Consider the following 26,231-nt stretch of genomic DNA (forward strand, 5'->3'; position numbering starts at 1 on the left):
CAGGCCTCTCATCTTTTTAATTGGGAGAACTTGCACAATTGGTGGCTGACTAAATACTTTTTTGCCCCACTGTATATAGTAGGGTTCTCCCGGGTAGGGTAGGGTGCTCTAGAGTAGGGTGGGGTGCTCTAGGGTAGGGTGGGGGGCTCTAGAGTAGGGTGGGGTGCTCTAGGGTAGGGTGGGGGCCTCTAGGGGGGCTCTAGGGTAGGGTGGGGGGCTCTAGGGGGGGCTCTAGGGAAGGGTGGGGTGCTCTAGGGTAGGGTGGGGGCGCTCTAGGGTAGGGTGGGGGGCTCTAGGGTAGGGTGGGGGGCTCTAGGGTGGGGTGGGGGACACTAGGGTGGGGTGGGGTGCTCTAGGGTAGGGTGGGGTGCTCTAGGGTAGGGTGGGGGCTCTAGGGTAGGGTGGGGACACTAGGGTGGGGTGGGGTGCTCTAGGGTAGGGTGGGGTGCTCTAGGGTAGCGTGGGGTGCTCTAGGGTAGGGTGGGGGGCTTTAGGGTAGGGTGGGGGCTCTAGGGTAGGGTGGGGGCTCTAGAGTAGGGTGGGGTGCTCTAGGGTAGGGTGGGGGGCTCTAGGGTAGGGTGGGGGGCTCTAGAGTAGGGTGGTGTGCTCTAGGGTAGGGTGGGGGGCTCTAGGGGGGCTCTAGAGTAGGGTGGGGTGCTCTAGAGTAGGGTGGGGGCTCTAGAGTAGGGTGGGGGCTCCTGCATTCGGTCACATTGTTGGACTCTTCAGAGTGGTAGCGGTGGTGTTGCTAGGGGTGTTGCTACGGGGGTCCAGCCTCAGTTTGATTGGTCGTTTTGGCATCAGGAAACCCTGGTTGTCAATCTCCAAAGGGATCTATAGAGAATAACAGACCATGTTAAAACAGGTGGTGACCATGTTAAAACAGGTGCTGACCATGCAGGTGCTGACCATGTTAAACAGGTGGTGACCATGTTAAACTGGTGATGACCATGTAAAAACAGGTGGTGACCATGCAGGTGCTGACCATGTTAAACAGGTGGTGACCATGTTAAACAGGTGGTGACCATGTAAAAACAGGTGGTGACCATGTAAAAACAGGTGGTGACCATGTTAAAACAGGTGGTGACCATGTAAAAACAGGTGGTGACCATGTTAAACAGGTGGTGACCATGTTAAAACAGGTGGTGACCATGCAGGTGCTGACCATGTTAAACAGGTGGTGACCATGTTAAACAGGTGGTGACCATGTTAAACAGGTGGTGACCATGTTAAAACAGGTGGTGACCATGTTAAACAGGTGGTGACCATGTAAAAACAGGTGGTGACCATGTAAAAACAGGTGGTGACCATGTTAAACAGGTGGTGACCATGTTAAACAGGTGGTGACCATGTTAAAACAGGTGGTGACCATGTTAAACAGGTGGTGACCATGTAAAAACAGGTGGTGACCATGTAAAAACAGGTGGTGACCATGTAAAAACAGGTGGTGACCATGTTAAAACAGATGGTGACCATGTTAAAACAGGTGGTGACCATGTTAAAACAGGTGGTGACCATGTAAAAACAGGTGGTGACCATGTAAAAACAGGTGGTGACCATGTTAAAACAGGTGGTGACCATGTTAAAACAGGTGGTGACCATGTTAAACAGGTGGTGACCATGTTAAAACAGGTGGTGACCATGTTAAAACAGGTGGTGACCATGTTAAAACAGGTGGTGACCATGTTAAAACAGGTGCTGACCATACAGGTGCTGACCATGTTAAACAGGTGGTGACCATGTTAAACTGGTGGTGACCATGTAAAAACAGGTGGTGACCATGCAGGTGCTGACCATGTTAAACAGGTGGTGACCATGTTAAACAGGTGGTGACCATGTTAAACAGGTGGTGACCATGTTAAAACAGGTGGTGACCATGTTAAAACAGGTGGTGACCATGTTAAAACAGGTGGTGACCATGTTAAACAGGTGGTGACCATGTTAAAACAGGTGGTGACCATGTTAAAACAGGTGGTGACCATGTTAAAACAGGTGGTGACCATGTTAAAACAGGTGGTAACCATGCTAAAACAGGTGGTGACCATGTTAAAACAGGTGCTGACCATGTTAAAACAGGTGGTGACCATGTTAAACAGGTGGTGACCATGTTAAAACACGTGGTGACCATAATAAAACACGTGGTGATCATGTTAAAACAGGTGGTGACCATGCTAAAACAGGTGCTGACCATGTTAAAACAGGTGGTGACCATGCTGAAACAGAAACTGACGTTTGATGGTGTCATATTCTGTCTGCTCAGGTGAGCGTCTCACCTCGGTCTCGTCGCAGACGGAGAAAGTGAAACTCTGGAGGATCTCGACCATGGCCAGTTTGATCATGATCAGGGCGAAGCGCATCCCGATACAGTTCCTGGGCCCCGCCCCAAACGGCATGTACGTGTTCGGATCAATAGGCTCCTTGTTCTCCTTACTGAACCTGGACAGGGGGAGGGCAGACACATTACACATTGTATTGTAGTTGATTTGTGGTTGTGATATTGTTGTACTGTGGTTGTATTAAGGTTGTGTTATGGTTGTATTGTGGTTACGGTGCGGTCCAGTACCTCTCTGGTTTGAACTCCTCAGGGTCAGACCAGATCTCTGGGTCACGGTGGAGGGTCCACGTGGGAACCAGGACAACGCAGTCTTTGGGGATGACGATGCCGTTGATCTCCACCGTCTTCTTGGCGACCCTCTCCAGTCGCGGGGCGATGGGGTACAGTCTCAGAGACTCGTTCAACACACAGTCCAAATAGTCCATCTGCATCAGAGCTTCGTACTGGATTGGAGCCTGCACCGTGGTTACATACACATCAGTAACTCATCCCATCTGACACCGGGGTTACACACACATCAGTACCTCAACACATCTGGCACCCACACAGGATCTATCTTCATCAGGGGGTGCGTCACCTGAGTGGGTTGATTCACTGTTGTGGTTACATACACATCAGTACCTCACCCCATCTGACACCGTGGTTACATACACATCAGTACCTCACCTCATCTGACACCGGGGTTACACACACATCAGTACCTCACCCCATCTGACACCGGGGTTAAACACACATCAGTACCTCAACACATCTGGCACCGGGGTTAAACACACATCAGTACCTCACCTCATCTGACACCGGGGTTACACACACATCAGTACCTCACCCCATCTGACACCGGGGTTACACACACATCAGTACCTCACCCCATCTGACACCGGGGTTACACACACATCAGTACCTCACCCCATCTGACACCGTGGTTACATACACATCAGTATCTCACCCCATCTGACACCGGGGATACACACACATCAGTACCTCACCCCATCTGACACCGGGGTTACACACACATCAGTACCTCACCCCATCTGACACCGTGGTTACATACACATCAGTACCTCACCCCATCTGACACCGGGGATACACACACATCAGTACCTCACCCCATCTGACACCGGGGTTACATACACATCAGTACCTCACCTCATCTGACACCGGGGTTACACACACATCAGTACCTCACTTCATCTGACACCGTGGTTACATACACATCAGTACCTCACCCCATCTGACACCGGGGTTACACACACATCAGTACCTCACCCCATCTGACACCGTGGTTACATACACATCAGTACCTCACCCCATCTGACACCGGGGTTACACACACATCAGCACCTCACCCCATCTGACACCGGGGTTACATACACATCAGTACCTCACCCCATCTGAGACCGGGGTTACACACACATCAGTACCTCACCCCATCTGACACCGGGGTTACACACACATCAGTACCTCACCCCATCTGACACCGGGGATACACACACATCAGTACCTCACCCCATCTGACACCGGGGTTACAACACATCAGTACCTCACCCCATCTGACACCGGGGTTACACACACATCAGTACCTCAACACATCTGTTGGAGAACACAGTATCTATTTCCTCCTGCAGTTTGGTCATGTTGTGGGGGTTACCTTGTTGGGGAACACAGTATCTATCTCCTCCTGCAGTTTGGTCATGGTGTGGGGATTACCTTGTTGGGGAACACAGTATCTATCTCCTCCTGCAGTTTGGTCATGGTGTGGGGATTACCTTGTTGGGGAACACAGTATCTATCTCCTCCTGCAGTTTGGTCATGGTGTGGGGATTACCTTGTTGGGGAACACAGTATCTATCTCCTCCTGCAGTTTGGTCATGGTGTGGGGATTACCTTTTTGGGGAACACAGTATCTATCTCCTCCTGCAGTTTGGTCATGGTGTGGGGATTACCTTGTTGGGGAACACAGTATCTATCTCTTCCTGCAGTTTGGTCATGGTGTGGGGATTGGTTGCCAGGTTATAGGCCAGGAAACTCATAGTACTGCTGCTGGTCTCGTAGCCACCGAAGATGAACATGATGGCCTGAGACAAGATCTCATGATCAGTCAGTCCTGTGGAGAGAGAGGAGAGGAGAGGAGGGAATAGGAGAGAGAATATGTTTGTAACAAGTGTGTGTTTGTAACAGCAGTTTACAGGTGTGTGTTTGTAACAGCAGTTTCCAGGTGTGTGTTTGTAACAGCAGTTTACAGGTGTGTGTTTGTAACAAGTGTGTGTTTGTAACAGCAGTTTCCAGGTGTGTGTTTGTAACAGCAGTTTACAGGTGTGTGTTTGTAACAAGTGTGTGTTTGTAACAGCAGTTTCCAGGTGTGTGTTTGTAACAAGTGTGTGTTTGTAACAGCAGTTTACAGGTGTGTGTTTGTAACAGCAGTTTCCAGGTATGTGTTTGTAACAGTAGTTTCCAGGTGTGTGTTTGTAACAGCAGTTTACAGGTGTGTGTTTGTAACAGCAGTTTACAGGTGTGTGTTTGTAACAGCAGTTTACAGGTGTGTATTTGTAACAGTAGTTTCCAGGTGTGTATTTGTAACAGTTTACAGGTGGGTGTTTGTAACAGCAGTGTTTGTAACAGCAGTTTCCAGGTGTGTGTTTGTAACAGTAGTTTACAGGTGTGTGTTTGTAACAGCAGTTTACAGGTGTGCGTTTGTAACAGTAGTTTACAGGTGTGTTTGTAACAGTAGTTTACAGGTGTGTGTTTGTAACAGTAGTTTACAGGTGTGTGTTTGTAACAGCAGTTTACAGGTGTGCGTTTGTAACAGTAGTTTACAGGTGTGTTTGTAACAGTAGTTTACAGGTGTGTATTTGTAACAGTAGTTTCCAGGTGTGTGTTTGTAACAGCAGTTTCCAGGTGTGTGTTTGTAACAGCAGTTTCCAGGTGTGTGTTTGTAACAGCAGTTTCCAGGTGTGTGTTTGTAATAGTTTACAGGTGTGTGTTTGTAATAGTTTAAAGGTGTGTGTTTGTAACAGCAGTTTCCAGGTGTGTGTTTGTAACAGCAGTTTACAGGTGTGTGTTTGTAACAGCAGTTTACAGGTGTGTGTTTGTAATAGTTTACAGGTGTGTGTTTGTAACAGCAGTTTCCAGGTGTGTGTTTGTAACAGCAGTTTCCAGGTGTGTGTTTGTAACAGCAGTTTCAGGTGTGTGTTTGTAACAGCAGTTTCCAGGTGTGTGTTTGTAACAGTAGTTTACAGGTGTGTGTTTGTAACAGTAGTTTACAGGTGTGTGTTTGTAACAGCAGTTTCCAGGTGTGTATTTGTAATAGTTTACAGGTGTGTGTTTGTAACAGCAGTTTCCAGGTGTGTGTTTGTAACAGCAGTTTCCAGGTGTGTGTTTGTAACAGCAGTTTCCAGGTGTGTGTTTGTAACAGCAGTTTCCAGGTGTGTGTTTGTAACAGCAGTTTCCAGGTGTGTGTTTGTAACAGCAGTTTCCAGGTGTGTGTTTGTAACAGCAGTTTATAGGTGTGTGTTTGTAATAGTTTACAGGTGTGTGTTTGTAATAGTTTACAGGTGTTTGTTTGTAACAGCAGTTTCCAGGTGTGTGTTTGTAACAGTAGTTTCCAGGTATGTGTTTGTAACAGCAGTTTCCAGGTGTGTGTATGTAACAGTAGTTTACAGGTGTGTGTTTGTAATAGTTTCCAGGTGTGTGTTTGTAACAGCAGTTTCCAGGTGTGTGTTTGTAACAGCAGTTTCCAGGTGTGTGTTTGTAACAGTAGTTTACAGGTGTGTGTTTGTAACAGCAGTTTACAGGTGTGTGTTTGTAACAGTAGTTTCCAGGTGTGTGTTTGTAACAGTAGTTTACAGGTGTGTGTCTGTAACAGCAGTTTCCAGGTGTGTGTTTGTAACAGTAGTTTACAGGTGTGTGTTTGTAACAGTAGTTTACAGGTGTGTATTTGTAACAGTTTACAGGTGGGTGTTTGTAACAGCAGAGTTTGTAACAGCAGTTTCCAGGTGTGTTTTGTAACAGTAGTTTCCAGGTGTGTGTTTTTAACAGCAGTTTCCAGGTGTGTGTTTGTAACAGCAGTTTACAGGTGTGTGTTTGTAACAGCAGTTTCCAGGTGTGTGTTTGTAACAGGTGTGTGTTTGTAACAGCAGTTTACAGGTGTGTGTTTGTAACAGTAGTTTACAGGTGTGTGTTTGTAACAGCAGTTTCCAGGTGTGTGTTTGTAACAGCAGTTTACAGGTGTGTGTTTGTAATAGTTTACAGGTGTGTGTTTGTAATAGTTTACAGGTGTTTGTTTGTAACAGCAGTTTCCAGGTGTGTGTTTGTAACAGTAGTTTCCAGGTGTGTGTTTGTAACAGCAGTTTCCAGGTGTGTATTTGTAACAGTAGTTTACAGGTGTGTGTTTGTAATAGTTTACAGGTGTGTGTTTGTAACAGCAGTTTCCAGGTGTGTGTTTGTAACAGTAGTTTACAGGTGTGTGTTAGTAACAGCAGTTTCCAGGTGTGTGTTTTTAACAGCAGTTTCCAGGTGTGTGTTTGTAACAGCAGTTTACAGGTGTGTGTTTGTAACAGCAGTTTACAGGTGTGTGTTTGTAACAGCAGTTTACAGGTGTGTATTTGTAACAGTAGTTTCCAGGTGTGTGTTTGTAACAGTAGTTTACAGGTGTGTATTTGTAACAGTTTACAGGTGGGTGTTTGTAACAGCAGTGTTTGTAACAGCAGTTTCCAGGTGTGTGTTTGTAACAGTAGTTTACAGGTGTGTGTTTGTAACAGCAGTTTACAGGTGTGCGTTTGTAACACTAGTTTACAGGTGTGTTTGTAACAGTAGTTTACAGGTGTGTATTTGTAACAGTAGTTTCCAGGTGTGTGTTTGTAACAGCAGTTTCCAGGTGTGTGTTTGTAACAGCAGTTTCCAGGTGTGTGTTTGTAACAGCAGTTTCCAGGTGTGTGTTTGTAATAGTTTCCAGGTGTGTGTTTGTAATAGTTTACAGGTGTGTGTTTGTAACAGCAGTTTCCAGGTGTGTGTTTGTAACAGCAGTTTCCAGGTGTGTGTTTGTAACAGCAGTTTCCAGGTGTGTGTTTGTAACAGCAGTTTCCAGGTGTGTGTTTGTAACAGTAGTTTACAGGTGTGTGTTTGTAACAGTAGTTTACAGGTGTGTGTTTGTAACAGCAGTTTCCAGGTGTGTATTTGTAATAGTTTACAGGTGTGTGTTTGTAACAGCAGTTTACAGGTGTGTGTTTGTAACAGCAGTTTCCAGGTGTGTGTTTGTAACAGCAGTTTACAGGTGTGTGTTTGTAACAGCAGTTTCCAGGTGTGTGTTTGTAACAGCAGTTTCCAGGTGTGTGTTTGTAACAGCAGTTTACAGGTGTGTGTTTGTAACAGGTGTGTGTTTGTAACAGTAGTTTACAGGTGTGTTTTGTAACAGCAGTTTCCAGGTGTGTGTTTGTAACAGCAGTTTATAGGTGTGTGTTTGTAATAGTTTACAGGTGTGTGTTTGTAACAGGTGTGTGTTTGTAACAGCAGTTTCCAGGTGTGTGTTTGTAACAGCAGTTTCAGGTGTGTGTTTGTAACAGCAGTTTCCAGGTGTGTGTTTGTAACAGCAGTTTATAGGTGTGTGTTTGTAATAGTTTACAGGTGTGTGTTTGTAATAGTTTACAGGTGTTTGTTTGTAACAGCAGTTTCCAGGTGTGTGTTTGTAACAGTAGTTTCCAGGTATGTGTTTGTAACAGCAGTTTCCAGGTGTGTGTATGTAACAGTAGTTTACAGGTGTGTGTTTGTAATAGTTTCCAGGTGTGTGTTTGTAACAGCAGTTTCCAGGTGTGTGTTTGTAACAACAGTTTCCAGGTGTGTATTTGTAATAGTTTACAGGTGTGTGTTTGTAACAGCAGTTTACAGGTGTGTGTTTGTAACAGCAGTTTCAGGTGTGTGTTTGTAACAGCAGTTTCCAGGTGTGTGTTTGTAACAGCAGTTTCCAGGTGTGTGTTTGTAACAGCAGTTTCCAGGTGTGTGTTTGTAACAGCAGTTTCCAGGTGTGTTTTGTAACAGCAGTTTATAGGTGTGTGTTTGTAATAGTTTACAGGTGTGTGTTTGTAATAGTTTACAGGTGTTTGTTTGTAACAGCAGTTTCCAGGTGTGTGTTTGTAACAGTAGTTTCCAGGTATGTGTTTGTAACAGCAGTTTCCAGGTGTGTGTATGTAACAGTAGTTTACAGGTGTGTGTTTGTAATAGTTTCCAGGTGTGTGTTTGTAACAGCAGTTTCCAGGTGTGTGTTTGTAACAGCAGTTTCCAGGTGTGTGTTTGTAACAGTAGTTTACAGGTGTGTGTTTGTAACAGCAGTTTACAGGTGTGTGTTTGTAACAGTAGTTTCCAGGTGTGTGTTTGTAACAGTAGTTTACAGGTGTGTGTTTGTAACAGCAGTTTCCAGGTGTGTGTTTGTAACAGTAGTTTACAGGTGTGTGTTTGTAACAGTAGTTTACAGGTGTGTATTTGTAACAGTTTACAGTTGGGTGTTTGTAACAGCAGTGTTTGTAACAGCAGTTTCCAGGTGTGTGTTTGTAACAGTAGTTTCCAGGTGTGTGTTTTTAACAGCAGTTTCCAGGTGTGTGTTTGTAACAGCAGTTTACAGGTGTGTGTTTGTAACAGCAGTTTCCAGGTGTGTGTTTGTAACAGGTGTGTGTTTGTAACAGCAGTTTACAGGTGTGTGTTTGTAACAGTAGTTTACAGGTGTGTGTTTGTAACAGCAGTTTCCAGGTGTGTGTTTGTAACAGCAGTTTACAGGTGTGTGTTTGTAATAGTTTACAGGTGTGTGTTTGTAATAGTTTACAGGTGTTTGTTTGTAACAGCAGTTTCCAGGTGTGTGTTTGTAACAGTAGTTTCCAGGTGTGTGTTTGTAACAGCAGTTTCCAGGTGTGTATTTGTAACAGTAGTTTACAGGTGTGTGTTTGTAATAGTTTACAGGTGTGTGTTTGTAACAGCAGTTTCCAGGTGTGTGTTTGTAACAGTAGTTTACAGGTGTGTGTTAGTAACAGCAGTTTCCAGGTGTGTGTTTTTAACAGCAGTTTCCAGGTGTGTGTTTGTAACAGCAGTTTACAGGTGTGTGTTTGTAACAGCAGTTTACAGGTGTGTGTTTGTAACAGCAGTTTACAGGTGTGTATTTGTAACAGTAGTTTCCAGGTGTGTGTTTGTAACAGTAGTTTACAGGTGTGTATTTGTAACAGTTTACAGGTGGGTGTTTGTAACAGCAGTGTTTGTAACAGCAGTTTCCAGGTGTGTGTTTGTAACAGTAGTTTACAGGTGTGTGTTTGTAACAGCAGTTTACAGGTGTGCGTTTGTAACACTAGTTTACAGGTGTGTTTGTAACAGTAGTTTACAGGTGTGTATTTGTAACAGTAGTTTCCAGGTGTGTGTTTGTAACAGCAGTTTCCAGGTGTGTGTTTGTAACAGCAGTTTCCAGGTGTGTGTTTGTAACAGCAGTTTCCAGGTGTGTGTTTGTAATAGTTTACAGGTGTGTGTTTGTAATAGTTTACAGGTGTGTGTTTGTAACAGCAGTTTCCAGGTGTGTGTTTGTAACAGCAGTTTACAGGTGTGTGTTTGTAACAGCAGTTTACAGGTGTGTGTTTGTAACAGCAGTTTCCAGGTGTGTGTTTGTAACAGCAGTTTCCAGGTGTGTGTTTGTAACAGCAGTTTCCAGGTGTGTGTTTGTAACAGTAGTTTACAGGTGTGTGTTTGTAACAGTAGTTTACAGGTGTGTGTTTGTAACAGCAGTTTCCAGGTGTGTATTTGAAATAGTTTACAGGTGTGTGTTTGTAACAGCAGTTTACAGGTGTGTGTTTGTAACAGCAGTTTCCAGGTGTGTGTTTGTAACAGGAGTTTACAGGTGTGTGTTTGTAACAGCAGTTTCCAGGTGTGTGTTTGTAACAGCAGTTTCCAGGTGTGTGTTTGTAACAGCAGTTTACAGGTGTGTGTTTGTAACAGGTGTGTGTTTGTAACAGTAGTTTACAGGTGTGTGTTTGTAACAGCAGTTTCCAGGTGTGTGTTTGTAACAGCAGTTTATAGGTGTGTGTTTGTAATAGTTTACAGGTGTGTGTTTGTAATAGTTTACAGGTGTTTGTTTGTAACAGCAGTTTCCAGGTGTGTGTTTGTAACAGTAGTTTCCAGGTGTGTGTTTGTAACAGCAGTTTCCAGGTGTGTGTATGTAACAGTAGTTTACAGGTGTGTGTTTGTAATAGTTTCCAGGTGTGTGTTTGTAACAGCAGTTTCCAGGTGTGTGTTTGTAACAGCAGTTTCCAGGTGTGTGTTTGTAACAGTAGTTTACAGGTGTGTGTTTGTAACAGCAGTTTCCAGGTGTGTGTTTGTAACAGTAGTTTACAGGTGTGTGTTTGTAACAGTAGTTTACAGGTGTGTATTTGTAACAGTTTACAGGTAGGTGTTTGTAACAGCAGTGTTTGTAACAGCAGTTTCCAGGTGTGTGTTTGTAACAGCAGTTTCCAGGTATGTGTTTGTAACAGCAGTTTATAGGTGTGTGTTTGTAACAGGTGTGTTTGTAACAGTAGTTTACAGGTGTGTGTTTGTAACAGCAGTTTCAGGTGTGTGTTTGTAACAGCAGTTTATAGGTGTGTGTTTGTAATAGTTTACAGGTGTGTGTTTGTAATAGTTTACAGGTGTTTGTTTGTAACAGCAGTTTCCAGGTGTGTGTTTGTAACAGTAGTTTCCAGGTGTGTGTTTGTAACAGCAGTTTCCAGGTGTGTGTATGTAACAGTAGTTTACAGGTGTGTGTTTGTAATAGTTTCCAGGTGTGTGTTTGTAACAGCAGTTTCCAGGTGTGTGTTTGTAACAGCAGTTTCCAGGTGTGTGTTTGTAACAGTAGTTTACAGGTGTGTGTTTGTAACAGCAGTTTCCAGGTGTGTGTTTGTAACAGTAGTTTACAGGTGTGTGTTTGTAACAGTAGTTTACAGGTGTGTATTTGTAACAGTTTACAGGTGGGTGTTTGTAACAGCAGTGTTTGTAACAGCAGTTTCCAGGTGTGTGTTTGTAACAGTAGTTTCCAGGTGTGTGTTTTAACAGCAGTTTCCAGGTGTGTGTTTGTAACAGCAGTTTACAGGTGTGTGTTTGTAACAGCAGTTTCCAGGTGTGTGTTTGTAACAGGTGTGTGTTTGTAACAGCAGTTTACAGGTGTGTGTTTGTAACAGTAGTTTACAGGTGTGTGTTTGTAACAGCAGTTTCCAGGTGTGTGTTTGTAACAGCAGTTTTGTTTGTACAGGTGTGTGTTTGTAATAGTTTACAGGTGTGTGTTTGTAATAGTTTACAGGTGTTTGTTTGTAATAGCAGTTTCCAGGTGTGTGTTTGTAACAGTAGTTTCCAGGTGTGTGTTTGTAACAGCAGTTTCCAGGTGTGTGTATGTAACAGTAGTTTACAGGTGTGTGTTTGTAATAGTTTCCAGGTGTGTGTTTGTAACAGCAGTTTCCAGGTGTGTGTTTGTAACAGTAGTTTACAGGTGTGTGTTTGTAATAGTTTACAGGTGTGTGTTTGTAACAGCAGTTTACAGGTGTGTGTTTGTAACAGTAGTTTACAGGTGTGTGTTTGTAATAGTTTACAGGTGTGTGTTTGTAACAGCAGTTTCCAGGTGTGTGTTTGTAATAGTTTACAGGTGTGTGTTTGTAACAGCAGTTTACAGGTGTGTGTTTGTAACAGCAGTTTACAGGTGTGTGTTTGTAACAGCAGTTTACAGGTGTGTGTTTGTAACAGCAGTTTCCAGGTGTGTGTTTGTAACAGCAGTTTCCAGGTGTGTGTTTGTAACAGTAGTTTACAGGTGTGTGTTTGTAACAGTAGTTTACAGGTGTGTGTTTGTAACAGTAGTTTACAAGTGTGTGTTTGTAATAGTTTACAGGTGTGTGTTTGTAACAGCAGTTTACAAGTGTGTGTTTGTAAAAGCAGTTTCCAGGTGTGTGTTTGTAACAGCAGTTTACAGGTGTGTGTTTGTAACAGGTGTGTGTTTGTAACAGCAGTTTACAGGTGTGTGTTTGTAACAGCAGTTTCCAGGTGTGTGTTTGTAACAGCAGTTTCCAGGTGTGTGTTTGTAATAGTTTACAGGTGTGTGTTTGTAATAGTTTCCAGGTGTTTGTTTGTAACAGCAGTTTCCAGGTGTGTGTTTGTAACAGTAGTTTACAGGTGTGTGTTTGTAATAGTTTACAGGTTTGTGTTTGTAACAGCAGTTTCCAGGTGTGTGTTTGTAACAGCAGTTTACAGGTGTGTGTTTGTAACAGCAGTTTCCAGGTGTGTGTTTTTAACAGCAGTTTCCAGGTGTGTGTTTGTAACAGCAGTTTCCAGGTGTGTGTTTGTAACAGCAGTTTCAAGGTGTGTGTTTGTAACAGCAGTTTCCAGGTGTGTGTTTGTAACAGCAGTTTCCAGGTGTGTGTTTGTAACAGCAGTTTACAGGTGTGTGTTTGTAACAGCAGTTTCCAGGTGTGTGTTTGTAACAGCAGTTTCCAGGTGTGTGTTTGTAACAGTAGTTTCCAGGTGTGTGTTTGTAACAGTAGTTTCCAGGTGTGTGTTTGTAATAGTTTACAGGTGTGTGTTTGTAACAGCAGTTTACAGGTGTGTGTTTGTAACAGCAGTTTACAGGTGTGTGTTTGTAACAGCAGTTTACAGGTGTGTGTTTGTAACAGCAGTTTCAGGTGTGTGTTTGTAACAGCAGTTTCCAGGTGTGTGTTTGTAACAGCAGTTTCCAGGTGTGTGTTTGTAACAGTAGTTTACAGGTGTGTGTTTGTAACAGTAGTTTACAGGTGTGTGTTTGTAACAGTAGTTTACAAGTGTGTGTTTGTAATAGTTTACAGGTGTGTGTTTGTAACAGCAGTTTACAAGTGTGTGTTTGTAAAAGCAGTTTCCAGGTGTGTGTTTGTAACAGAAGTTTACAGGTGTGTGTTTGTAACATGTGTGTCTTTGTAACAGCAGTTTACAGGTGTGTGTTTGTAACAGCAGTTTACAGGTGTGTGTTTGTAACAGCAGTTTACAGGTGTGTGTTTGTAACAGTAGTTTCCAGGTGTGTGTTTGTAACAGCAGTTTCCAGGTATGTGTTTGTAACAGCAGTTTCCAGGTGTGTGTTTGTAACAGTAGTTTACAGGTGTGTGTTTGTAATAGTTTACAGGTGTGTGTTTGTAATAGTTTACAGGTGTGTGTTTGTAACAGCAGTTTCCATGTGTGTGTTTGTAACAGCAGTTTCCAGGTGTGTGTTTGTAACAGTAGTTTACAGGTGTGTGTTTGTAACAGTAGTTTCCAGGTGTGTGTTTGTAACAGCAGTTTCCAGGTGTGTGTTTGTAACTGCAGTTTCCAGGTGTGTGTTTGTAACAGTAGTTTACAGGTGTGTGTTTGTAACAGTAGTTTACAGGTTTGTGTTTGTAACAGTAGTTTCCACGTGTGTGTTTGTAACAACAGTTTACAGGTGTGTGTTTGTAACAGTAGTTTAAAGGTGTGTGTTTGTAACAGCAGTTTCCAGGTGTGTGTTTGTAATAGTTTACAGGTGTGTGTTTGTAACAGCAGTTTGCAGGTGTGTGTTTGTAACAGCAGTTTCCAGGTGTGTGTTTGTAACAGCGGTTTACAGGTGTGTGTTTGTAACAGCAGTTTACAGGTGTGTGTTTGTAACAGTAGTTTACAGGTGTGTGTTTGTAACAGTAGTGTACAGGTGTGTGTTTGTAACAGTAGTTTACAGGTATGTGTTTGTAACAGTAGTTTACAGGTGTGTGTTTGTAACAGTAGTTTCCAGGTGTGTGTTTGTAACAGCAGTTTCAGTTTCCAGGTGTGTGTTTGTAACAGCAGTTTCCAGGTGTGTGTTTGTAACAGCAGTTTCCAGGTGTGTGTTTGTAACAGCAGTTTCCAGGTGTGTGTTTGTAACAGCAGTTTCCAGGTGTGTGTTTGTAACAGCAGTTTCCAGGTGTGTGTTTGTAACAGCAGTTTCCAGGTGTGTGTATGTAACAGTAGTTTACAGGTGTGTGTTTGTAATAGTTTCCAGGTGTGTGTTTGTAACAGCAGTTTCCAGGTGTGTGTTTGTAACAGTACTTTACACGTGTGTGTTTGTAATAGTTTACAGGTGTGTGTTTGTAACAGTAGTTTACAGGTGTGTGTTTGTAACAGCAGTTTCCAGGTGTGTGTTTGTAATAGTTTACAGGTGTGTGTTTGTAACAGTAGTTTACAGGTGTGTGTTTGTAACAGCAGTTTACAGGTGTGTGTTTGTAACAGCAGTTTCCAGGTGTGTGTTTGTAACAGTAGTTTACAGGTGTGTGTTTGTAACAGCAGTTTCCAGGTGTGTGTTTTTAACAGCAGTTTCCAGGTGTGTGTTTGTAACAGCCGTTTACAGGTGTGTGTTTGTAACAGCAGTTTCCAGGTGTGTGTTTGTAACAGCAGTTTCCAGGTGTGTGTTTGTAACAGCAGTTTCCAGGTGTGTGTTTGTAACAGCAGTTTCCAGGTGTGTGTTTGTAACAGCAGTTTACAGGTGTGTGTTTGTAACAGCAGTTTCCAGGTGTGTGTTTGTAACAGCAGTTTCCAGGTGTGTGTTTGTAACAGTAGTTTCCAGGTGTGTGTTTGTAACAGTAGTTTCCAGGTGTGTGTTTGTAATAGTTTACAGGTGTGTGTTTGTAACAGCAGTTTACAGGTGTGTGTTTGTAACAGCAGTTTACAGGTGTGTGTTTGTAACAGCAGTTTACAGGTGTGTGTTTGTAACAGCAGTTTCCAGGTGTGTGTTTGTAACAGCAGTTTCCAGGTGTGTGTTTGTAACAGCAGTTTCCAGGTGTGTGTTTGTAACAGTAGGTTACAGGTGTGTGTTTGTAACAGTAGTTTACAGGTGTGTGTTTGTAACAGTAGTTTACAAGTGTGTGTTTGTAACAGTAGTTTACAGGTGTGTGTTTGTAACAGCAGTTTACAAGTGTGTGTTTGTAAAAGCAGTTTCCAGGTGTGTGTTTGTAACAGCAGTTTACAGGTGTGTGTTTGTAACAGGTGTGTGTTTGTAACAGCAGTTTACAGGTGTGTGTTTGTAACAGCAGTTTACAGGTGTGTGTTTGTAACAGCAGTTTACAGGTGTGTGTTTGTAACAGTAGTTTCCAGGTGTGTGTTTGTAACAGCAGTTTCCAGGTGTGTGTTTGTAACAGCAGTTTCCAGGTGTGTGTTTGTAACAGTAGTTTACAGGTGTATGTTTGTAATAGTTTACAGGTGTGTGTTTGTAATAGTTTACAGGTGTGTGTTTGTAACAGCAGTTTCCAGGTGTGTGTTTGTAACAGCAGTTTCCAGGTGTGTGTTTGTAACAGTAGTTTACTGGTGTGTGTTTGTAACAGTAGTTTCCAGGTGTGTGTTTGTAACAGCAGTTTCCAGGTGTGTGTTTGTAACAGCAGTTTCCACGTGTGTGTTTGTAATAGTTTACAGGTGTGTGTTTGTAACAGTAGTTTAAAGGTGTGTGTTCGTAACAGCAGTTTCCAGGTGTGTGTTTGTAACAGTAGTTTACAGGTGTGTGTTTGTAACAGTAGTTTCCAGGTGTGTGTTTGTAACAGCAGTTTCCAGGTGTGTGTTTGTAACAGCAGTTTCCAGGTGTGTGTTTGTAACAGCAATTTACAGGTGTGTGTTTATAACAGCAGTTTCCAGGTGTGTGTTTGTAACTGCAGTTTCCAGGTGTGTGTTTGTAACAGTAGTTTACAGGTGTGTGTTTGTAACAGTAGTTTCCACGTGTGTGTTTGTAACAGCAGTTTCCAGGTGTGTGTTTGTAACAGCAGTTTCCAGGTGTGTGTTTGTAACAGCAGTTTCCAGGTGTGTGTTTGTAATAGTTTACAGGTGTGTGTTTGTAATAGTTTACAGGTGTGTGTTTGTAACAGCAGTTTCCAGGTGTGTGTTTGTAACAGTAGTTTCCAGGTGTGTGTTTGTAATAGTTTACAGGTGTGTGTTTGTAGCAGTAGTTTACAGGTGTGTGTTTGTAACAGTAGTTTAAAGGTGTGTGTTTGTAACAGCAGTTTCCAGGTGTGTGTTTGTAATAGTTTACAGGTGTGTGGTTGTAACAGTAGTTTACAGGTGTGTGTTTGTAACAGTAGTTTCCAGGTGTGTGTTTGTAACAGCGGTTTCCAGGTGTGTGTTTGTAACAGTGGTTTACAGGTGTGTGTTTGTAACAGCAGTTTACAGGTGTGTGTTTGTAACAGTAGTTTACAGGTGTGTGTTTGTAACAGTAGTGTACAGGTGTGTGTTTGTAACAGTAGTTTACAGGTATGTGTTTGTAACAGTAGTTTACAGGTGTGTGTTTGTAACAGTCGTTTCCAGGTGTGTGTTTGTAACAGTAGTTTCCAGGTGTGTGTTTGTAACAGTAGTTTCCAGGTGTGTGTTTGTAACAGCAGTTTCCAGGTGTGTGTTTGTAACAGCAGTTTCCAGGTGTGTGTTTGTAACAGTAGTTTCCAGGTGTGTGTTTGTAATAGTTTACAGGTGTGTGTTTGTAATAGTTTACAGGTGTGTGTTTGTAACAGTAGTTTACAGGTGTGTGTTTGTAACAGTAGTTTACAGGTGTGTGTTTGTAACAGTAGTTTACAGGTGTGTGTTTGTAACAGTAGTTTCCAGGTGTGTGTTTGTAACAGCAGTTTCCAGGTGTGTGTTTGTAACAGTAGTTTACAGGTGTATGTTTGTAATAGTTTACAGGTGTGTGTTTGTAATAGTTTACAGGTGTGTGTTTGTAACAGCAGTTTCCAGGTGTGTGTTTGTAACAGCAGTTTCCAGGTGTGTGTTTGTAACAGTAGTTTCCAGGTGTGTGTTTGTAACAGTAGTTTCCAGGTGTGTGTTTGTAACAGTAGTTTACAGGTGTGTGTTTGTAACAATAGTTAACAGGTGTTTGTTCGCCAGGTACCTTTAGTCTGTTCCCCTCCTGTCTTTGTGTCGTTGCCTTTCTGAGAGTCGATCATCAGCTGTAAGAAATCCACCCGACTCTGGAAGCAGAAAGACATGAGGTCAAATCCGTCCAATCACATCCAACACAAACAGATTCCACAGGATCTGGTCCAATCACAACCATCACCAACATATTCTTATGGATCTGGTCCAATCACAACCATCACCAACATATTCTTATGGATCTGGTCCAATCACAACCAACACAATCAGATTCTAATGGATCTGGTCCAATCACAACCAACACAAGCAGATTCTAATGGATCTGGTCCAATCACAACCAACACAAGCAGATTCTAATGGATCTGGTCCAATCACAACCAACACAATCAGATTCTAATGGATCTGGTCCAATCACAACCAACACAATCAGATTCTAATGGATCTGGTCCAATCACAACCAACACAATCAGATTCTAATGGATCTGGTCCAATCACAACCAACACAATCAGATTCTAATGGATCTGGTCCAATCACAACCAACACAAGCAGATTCTAATGGATCTGGTCCAATCACAACCAACACAAGCAGATTCTAATGGATCTGGTCCAATCACAACCAACACAATCAGATTCTAATGGATCTGGTCCAATCACAACCAACACAATCAGATTCTAATGGATCTGGTCCAATCACAACCAACACAATCAGATTCTAATGGATCTGGTCCAATCACAACCAACACAATCAGATTCTAATGGATCTGGTCCAATCACAACCAACACAATCAGATTCTAATGGATCTGGTCCAATCACAACCAACACAATCAGATTCTAATGGATCTGGTCCAATCACAACCAGATTCTAATGGATCTGGTCCAATCACAACCAACACAATCAGATTCTAATGGATCTGGTCCAATCACAACCAACACAATCAGATTCTAATGGATCTGGTCCAATCACAACCAACACAATCAGATTCTAATGGATCTGGTCCAATCACAACCAACACAATCAGATTCTAATGGATCTGGTCCAATCACAACCAACACAATCAGATTCTAATGGATCTGGTCCAATCACAACCAACACAATCAGATTCTAATGGATCTGGTCCAATCACAACCAACACAATCAGATTCTAATGGATCTGGTCCAATCACAACCAACACAATCAGATTCTAATGGATCTGGTCCAATCACAACCAACACAATCAGATTCTAATGGATCTGGTCCAATCACAACCAACACAATCAGATTCTAATGGGATCTGGTCCAATCACAACTAACACAAACAGATTCTAACATCAATGAAGATATTTGGGTCCCAATAATAGTGTTTTTCAATTCCGACATGATATCGATTTGGACATTCCATATTGGTGGAGAATATTACAGTACAAATATAAAATGTACAGATAAAAATATCAACATAATCAAATATAAATATAAAACATGTTTACAGTTGAGTTCCCAGAGTCACGTCCAGATTTGATCTTCGCCAGCGAGGCGTAAAAGAAGTCCAACACTGCAGTCGGGAAGAAAGAAAACTTCATCTTCTCCAAGATCGGACCAGTGAAGGGAAACAACACTGGAGAAGGAGAGGAGGGGAGAGGAGGGGAGAGGAGATGAGGAGAGGAGGGGAGGAGGAGGGGAGGAGGGGAGGACAGGAGAGTAGAGGAGGACAGGAGAGGAGAAGAGGAGGAGGGGAGTGAAGAAGAGAGGAAGAGAGGAGGACGGGAGAGGATGGGAGAGGAAATTTTTATAAAAAGATACACATACATACGATTATAAAGAACAACTTTGTGTCTGTGTGTGTTTGTACGTATACAGTCTCACTGATTAGGAGGAACAGTGGGTTGAACAGGTTAAACTTGAACATCTTCTTGACGTTGGAGACAAAGGGGTCTGAAGGGTTGTTCAGAGAGTCAATGTCCACACTGAAAGCTGTGCTGGTGACCACGTCCATACTGTAGGGCCCAAAGAACCTGCAACACAACCACAATTACACAACTACTGATCACAATTACACAACTACGAACCACAACTATGGACCACAACTACTGACCACAACCACAAAACTACTGACCACACAACTTCCGACCACACAACTACAGACCACAAAACTACAGACAACACAACTACTGAAAACACAACTACTGACCACACAACCACTGACAACAACAAATGGCAACAACTGCTGACCACACAACTGCTGACCACACAACTAAAACAAATCAAATGTGTTTGTCACACAACTTGCCAGCTGCAACAGAGCCTGGACTCGAACCAGGATTTCTAGTGGCACAGCGAGCACTGCGGTGCTTTAGACCATTGCGCCACTCGGGAGGCTCCGGGTGACTGGAGTCTTTGACAATTTTTGGGGCCTTCCTCTGACACCGCCGAGTACACACTGTTGAAGTCGGAAGTTTACATACACCTTAGCCAAATACATTTAAACTCAGTTTTCAACAATTCTTGACATTTAATCTGAGTAAAATTTCCCTGTCTTAGGTCAATTAGGATCACCACTTAATTTTAAGAATGTGAAATGTCAGGATAATAGTACAGATAATTATTTATTTCTGCTTTTATTTCATTCATCACATTCCCAGTGGGTCAGAAGTTTACATACACTCAATTAGTATTTGGTAGCATTACGTTTAAATTGTTTAACTTGGGTCAAACGTTTCGGGTAGCCTTCCAGAAGCTTCCCACAATAAGTTGGGTGAATTTTGGCCCATTCCTCCTGACAGAGCTGGTATAACTAAGTCCAGTTTTTAGGCCTCCTGACAGAGCTGGTATAACTAAGTCCAGTTTTTAGGCCTCCTGACAGAGCTGGTATAACTAAATCCAGTATTTAGGCCTCCTGACAGAGCTGGTATAACTAAGTCCAGTTTTTAGGCCTCCTGACAGCTGGTATAAGTAAGTCCAGTTTTTAGGCCTCCTGACAGAGCTGGTATAACTAAGTCCAGTTTTTAGGCCTCCTGGCAGAGCTGGTATAACTAAGTCCAGTTTTTAGGCCTCCTGACAGAGCTGGTATAACTAAGTCCAGTTTTTAGGCCTCCTGACAGACCTGGTATAACTAAGTCCAGTTTTTAGGCCTCCTGACAGAGCTGGTATAACTAAGTCCAGTTTTTAGGCCTCCTGACAGACCTGGTATAACTAAGTCCAGTTTTTAGGCCTCCTGACAGAGCTGGTATAACTGAGTCCATTATGTAGGCCTCCTGACAGAGCTGGTATAACTATGTCCAGTTTTTAGGCCTCCTGACAGAGCTGGTATAACTAAGTCCAGTTTTAGGCCTCCTGACAGAGCTGGTATAACTGAGTCCATTATGTAGGCCTCCTGACAGAGCTGGTATAACTATGTCCAGTTTTTAGGCCTCCTGACAGAGCTGGTATAACTAAGTCCAGTTTTTAGGCCTCCTGACAGAGCTGGTATAACTAAGTCCAGTTTTTAGGCCTCCTGACAGAGCTGGTATAACTAAGTCCAGTTTTTAGGCCTCCTGACAGAGCTGGTATAACTAAGTCCAGTTTTTAGGCCTCCTGACAGAGCTGGTATAACTAAGTCCAGTTTTAAGCCTCCTGACAGAGCTGGTATAACTAAGTCCAGTTTTTAGGCCTCCTGACAGAGCTGGTATAACTAAGTCCAGTTTTTAGGCCTCCTGACAGAGCTGGTATAACTAAGTCCAGTTTTCAGGCCTCCTGACAGAGCTGGTATAACTAAGTCCAGTTTTTAGGCCTCCTGACAGAGCTGGTATAACTAAGTCCAGTTTTTTGGCCTCCTGACAGAGCTGGTATAACTAAGTCCAGTTTTTTGGCCTCCTGACAGAGCTGGTATAACTAAGTCCAGTTTTTAGGCCTCCTGACAGAGCTGGTATAACTAAGTCCAGTTTTTAGGCCTCCTGACAGAGCTGGTATAACTAAGTCCAGTATTTAGGCCTCCTGACAGAGCTGGTATAACTAAGTCCCGTTTTTAGGCCTCCTGACAGAGCTGGTATAACTAAGTCCAGTTTTTAGGCCTCCTGACAGAGCTGGTATAACTAAGTCCAGTATTTAGGCCTCCTGACAGAGCTGGTATAACTAAGTCAGGTTTGTAGGCCTCCTTGCACACACTTTTTCTATATGATTGAGGTCAGGGCTTTGTGATGGCCGCTCCAATACCTTGACTTTGTTGTCCTTAAGCCATTTTGCCACAACTTTGGAAGTATGCTTGGGGTCAATGTCCGTTTGGAAGACCCATTTGCGACCAAGCTTTAACTTCCTGACTGATGTCTTGAGATGTTGCTTCAATATATCCACATAATTTTCGTGCCTCATGATGCCATCTATTTTGTGAAGTACACCAGTCCCTCCTGCAGCAAAGCACCCCCACAACATGATGCTGCCACCCACCGTGCTTCACGGTTGGGATGGTGTTCTCCGGCTTGCAAGCCTCCCCCCTTTTCCTAACCGACTTGCCAAAACTATAGTTTGTTAACAAGAAATTTGTGGACTGGTTGAAAAACAAGTTTTAATGACTCCTACATAAGTGTATGTAAACTTCCGACATCAACTGTAGGTCCTGGATGGCAGGAAGTTTGGCCCCAGTGCTGTACTGGTCTGTACACACTACCCTCAGTATGACATGCTGGTAATCTGTCCTGCCCTGCGGTTGCACATGTGACATGCTGGTAATCTGTCCTGCCCTGCGGTTGCACATGTGACATGCTGGTAATCTGTCCTGCCCTGCGGTTGCACATGTGACATGCTGGTAATCTGTCCTGCCCTGCGGTTGCACATGTGACATGCTGGTAATCTGTCCTGCCCTGTGGTTGCACATGTGACATGCTGGTAATCTGTCCTGCCCTGCGGTTGCACATGTGACATGCTGGTAATCTGTCCTGCCCTGCGGTTGCACATGTGACATGCTGGTAATCTGTCCTGCCCTGCGGTTGCACATGTGACATGCTGGTAATCTGTCCTGCCCTGCGGTTGCACATGTGACATGCTGGTAATCTGTCCTGCCCTGCGGTTGCACATGTGACATGCTGGTAATCTGTCCTGCCCTGCGGTTGCACATGTGACATGCTGGTAATCTGTCCTGCCCTGCGGTTGCACATGTGACATGCTGGTAATCTGTCCTGCCCTGCGGTTGCACATGTGACATGCTGGTAATCTGTCCAAAAACACCCCTGCACATGTGACATGCTGGTAATCTGTCGGTTGCACATGTGACATGCTGGTAATCTGTCCTGCCCTGCGGTTGCACATGTGACATGCTGGTAATCTGTCCTGCCCTGCGGTTGCACATGTGACATGCTGGTAATCTGTCCTGCCCTGCGGTTGCACATGTGACATGCTGGTAATCTGTCCTGCCCTGCGGTTGCACATGTGACATGCTGGTAATCTGTCCTGCCCTGCGTTTGCACATGTGACATGCTGGTAATCTGTCCTGCCCTGCGGTTGCACATGTGACATGCTGGTAATCTGTCCTGCCCTGCGGTTGCACATGTGACATGCTGGTAATCTGTCCTGCCCTGTGGTTGCACATGTGACATGCTGGTAGATATTAGATCAAACGGATTTAAGTTAAAGTCACTTGGAGCTCCGCTCATGGCCTTATTTTTACACATTTTTATTTTACCTTTAATTAACTAGGCAAGTCAGTTAAGATTACATTATTATTTTACCTTTAATTAACTAGGCAAGTCAGTAAAGATTACATTATTATTTTACCTTTAATTAACTAGGCAAGTCAGTTAAGATTACATTATTATTTTACCTTTAATTAACTAGGCAAGTCAGTAAAGATTACATTATTATTTTACCTTTAATTAACTAGGCAAGTCAGTTAAGATTACATTATTATTTTACCTTTAATTAACTAGGCAAGTCAGTAAAGATTACATTATTATTTTACCTTTAATTAACTAGGCAAGTCAGTTAAGATTACATTATTATTTTACCTTTAATTAACTAGGCAAGTCAGTTAAGATTTAAGATTACATTATTTTTTACCTTTAATTAACTAGGCAAGTCAGTAAAGATTACATTTTTATTTTACCTTTAATTAACTAGGCAAGTCAGTAAAGATTACATTATTATTTTACCTTTAATTAACTAGGCAAGTCAGTTAAGATTACATTATTATTTTACCTTTAATTAACTAGGCAAGTCAGTTAAGATTACATTATTATTTTACCTTTAATTAACTAGGCAAGTCAGTTAAGATTACATTATTATTTTACCTTTAATTAACTAGGCAAGTCAGTAAAGATTACATTATTATTTTACCTTTAATTAACTAGGCAAGTCAGTTAAGATTACATTATTATTTTACCTTTAATTAACTAGGCAAGTCAGTTAAGATTACATTTTTATTTTACCTTTAATTAACTAGGCAAATCAGTTAAGATTACATTTTTATTTTACCTTTAATTAACTAGGCAAGTCAGTTAAGATTACATTATTATTTTACCTTTAATTAACTAGGCAAATCAGTTAAGATTACTTTATTATTTTACCTTTAATTAACTAGGCAAGTCAGTAAAGATTTTTATTTTTTATTTTCAATGACGGCTACTGTCCCTTATACAGCTCGTTGAGTGTGGTCTTAGTGCCAGCATCGGGGTGTGTTGGTAAATAGACGGCTACGATACTATTGATGAAATCTTGGTAGATAGTGTGGTCTACAGCTTATCATGAGGCGCTCTACCTCAGGCCAAGAGTGTGCAAAGCTGTTATCAAGGCAATGGGTGGCTATATATATATGTGTGTGTGTGTGTGTGTGTGTGTGTGTGTGTGTGTGTGTGTGTGTGTGTGTGTGTGTGTGTGTGTGTGTGTGTGTGTGTGTGTGTGTGTGTGTGTGTGTGTGTGTGTGTGTGTGTGTGTGTGTGTGTGTGTGTGTGTGTGTGTGTGTGTGTGTGTGTGTATATAATCAAGAAAAGCCAGAGGTTAGGAATCAGGACTCACTCCTTCACATCAATGGTCTGGTCTTTATCTTTATCTGCTTCTTCATTCCATTCAGCAGGTTAGCAGAGTGCTGTTTCATGATACCAAACATCTAGAGGAGAGAAAAAGAGAGAGAGAGAGAGAGAGAGAGAGAGAGAGAGAGAGAGAGAGAGAGAGAGAGAGAGAGAGAGAGAGAAAGAGAGAAAGAGAAAGGTAGAGACAGCAGTAGAGAGCAGTAGAGAGTTAGAGAGGTAGAGAGAGAGAGAGAGAGAGAGAGGTAGAGAGACAGCAGTAGAGAGCAGTAGAGAGGCAGAGAGAGAGATAAGTAGAGAGACAGCGGTAGAGAGACAGCAGTAGAGAGGTAGTAGAGAGGTAGAGAGAGAGAGAGAGGGGGGTAGAGAGAGATGGAAAGATATAATTAAAAACAGAGCAAACCAGATTCCAACTCCATGCAAATGCCCATGATTTTGGATTGAGATGTTTGACGAGCAGGTGTCCACATACTTTTGTTGATTTCGTGTATATACTGCAGACAGACCGACCGACCGACTGACCATTTGGAAATTGCTTCCAAGGATGAACCAGACTTTTGGAGGGCTAAATTTTTTTCTGAGGTCTTGGCCCGATTTCTTTTGATTTTCCCATGATGTCAAGCAAAGAGACACTGAGTTTGAAGGAAGGCCTTGAAATACATCCACAGGTACACCACCAATTTACTCAAATGATGTCTGAAGCCATGACATCATTTTCTGGAATATTCCAAACTTAAAGGCACAGTCAACTTAGTGTGTGTAAACTTCTGACCCACTGGAATTGTGATACAATGTATTATAAGTGAAATAATCTGTCTGTAAACAATTGTTGGAAAAATTTCATTTTGTCATGCACAAAGTAGATGTCCTCACCGACTTGCCAAAATTATAGTTTGTCAACAAGAAATTTGTGGAGTGGTTGAAAATTACAAGTTTTAATGACTCAGATTTGCTATATTAAGTATATGTAAACGTCCCAGGCAGGTAACCTAGTGGCTAAGTACGTTGGACTAGTAACCGGAAGGTTGCTAGATCGAATCCCAGCTGACAAGGTAAAAATAATTTGTTCTAAATAGGGACTAACCTGAAAAACCCACTGGACCAGCAGTTCTAACCCACTGTTCCTAGACCAGTTAACCCACTGTTCCTAGACCAGTTAACCCACTGTTCCTAGACCAGCCCACTGTTCATTGTAAATAAGAATTTGTTTGTAACTGACTTGCCTAGGTAAATAAAACATAAAATCAATTTAAAAAATATATACTTATATTTATAATTTTATACTCCAGACTTCGACATTGCTCATCCTAATATTTCTAAATTTCTTAATTCCATTATTTTACTTTTTGACTTGAATTGTTTTGTTGTGTCTTGTTTGTTTACTGCTGTTGGAACAGAAACATTTCACTACACCCATAACTGCTAAATACGTGTTTGGGACTAAAACAATTTGATATGATTTAGGTTTGAGTTTATAACAAGTGATAATGAGTATAAAAATAGTTATAATGAGTTAGCAGTTTATAACAAGCTATAATGAGTTAATAGAGTTTATAACAAGCTATAATGAGTTTATAAAGAGTTTATAACAAGCTATAATGAGTTTATAGAGTTTATAACAAGATATAATGAGTTAATAGAGTTTATAACAAGCTATAATGAGTTAATAGTTTATAACAAGCTATAATGAGTTTATAGAGTTTATAACAAGCTATAATGAGTTTATAGAGTTTATAACAAGCTATAATGAGTTTATAAAGAGTTTATAACAAGCTATAATGAGTTTATAGAGTTTATAACAAGATATAATGAGTTAATAGAGTTTATAACAAGCTATAATGAGTTAATAGTTTATAACAAGCTATAATGAGTTTATAGAGTTTTTAACGAGCTATAATGAGTTATTAGAGAGTTTATAACAAGCTAAATTGAGTTTATAGAGTTTATAACAAGCTATAATGAGTTTATAGAGTTTATAACAAGCTATAATGAGTTAATAGTTTATAACAAGCTATAATGAGTTTATAGAGTTTTTAACGAGCTATAATGAGTTATTAGAGAGTTTATAACAAGCTAAATTGAGTTTATAGAGTTTATA

General features: G+C 42.0%; 1 pseudogene; it reads right to left on the reverse strand.

Moving 5' to 3' along the window:
• Positions 1 to 668: 668 nt before the first annotated feature.
• LOC124002816 overlaps positions 669 to 26,231 on the reverse strand; it is a 48,070-nt pseudogene continuing 22,507 nt past the window's right edge.

The sequence above is a fragment of the Oncorhynchus gorbuscha genome, linkage group LG18, assembly GCF_021184085.1.
Source record: "Oncorhynchus gorbuscha isolate QuinsamMale2020 ecotype Even-year linkage group LG18, OgorEven_v1.0, whole genome shotgun sequence".
Lineage (NCBI taxonomy): Eukaryota > Metazoa > Chordata > Actinopteri > Salmoniformes > Salmonidae > Oncorhynchus > Oncorhynchus gorbuscha.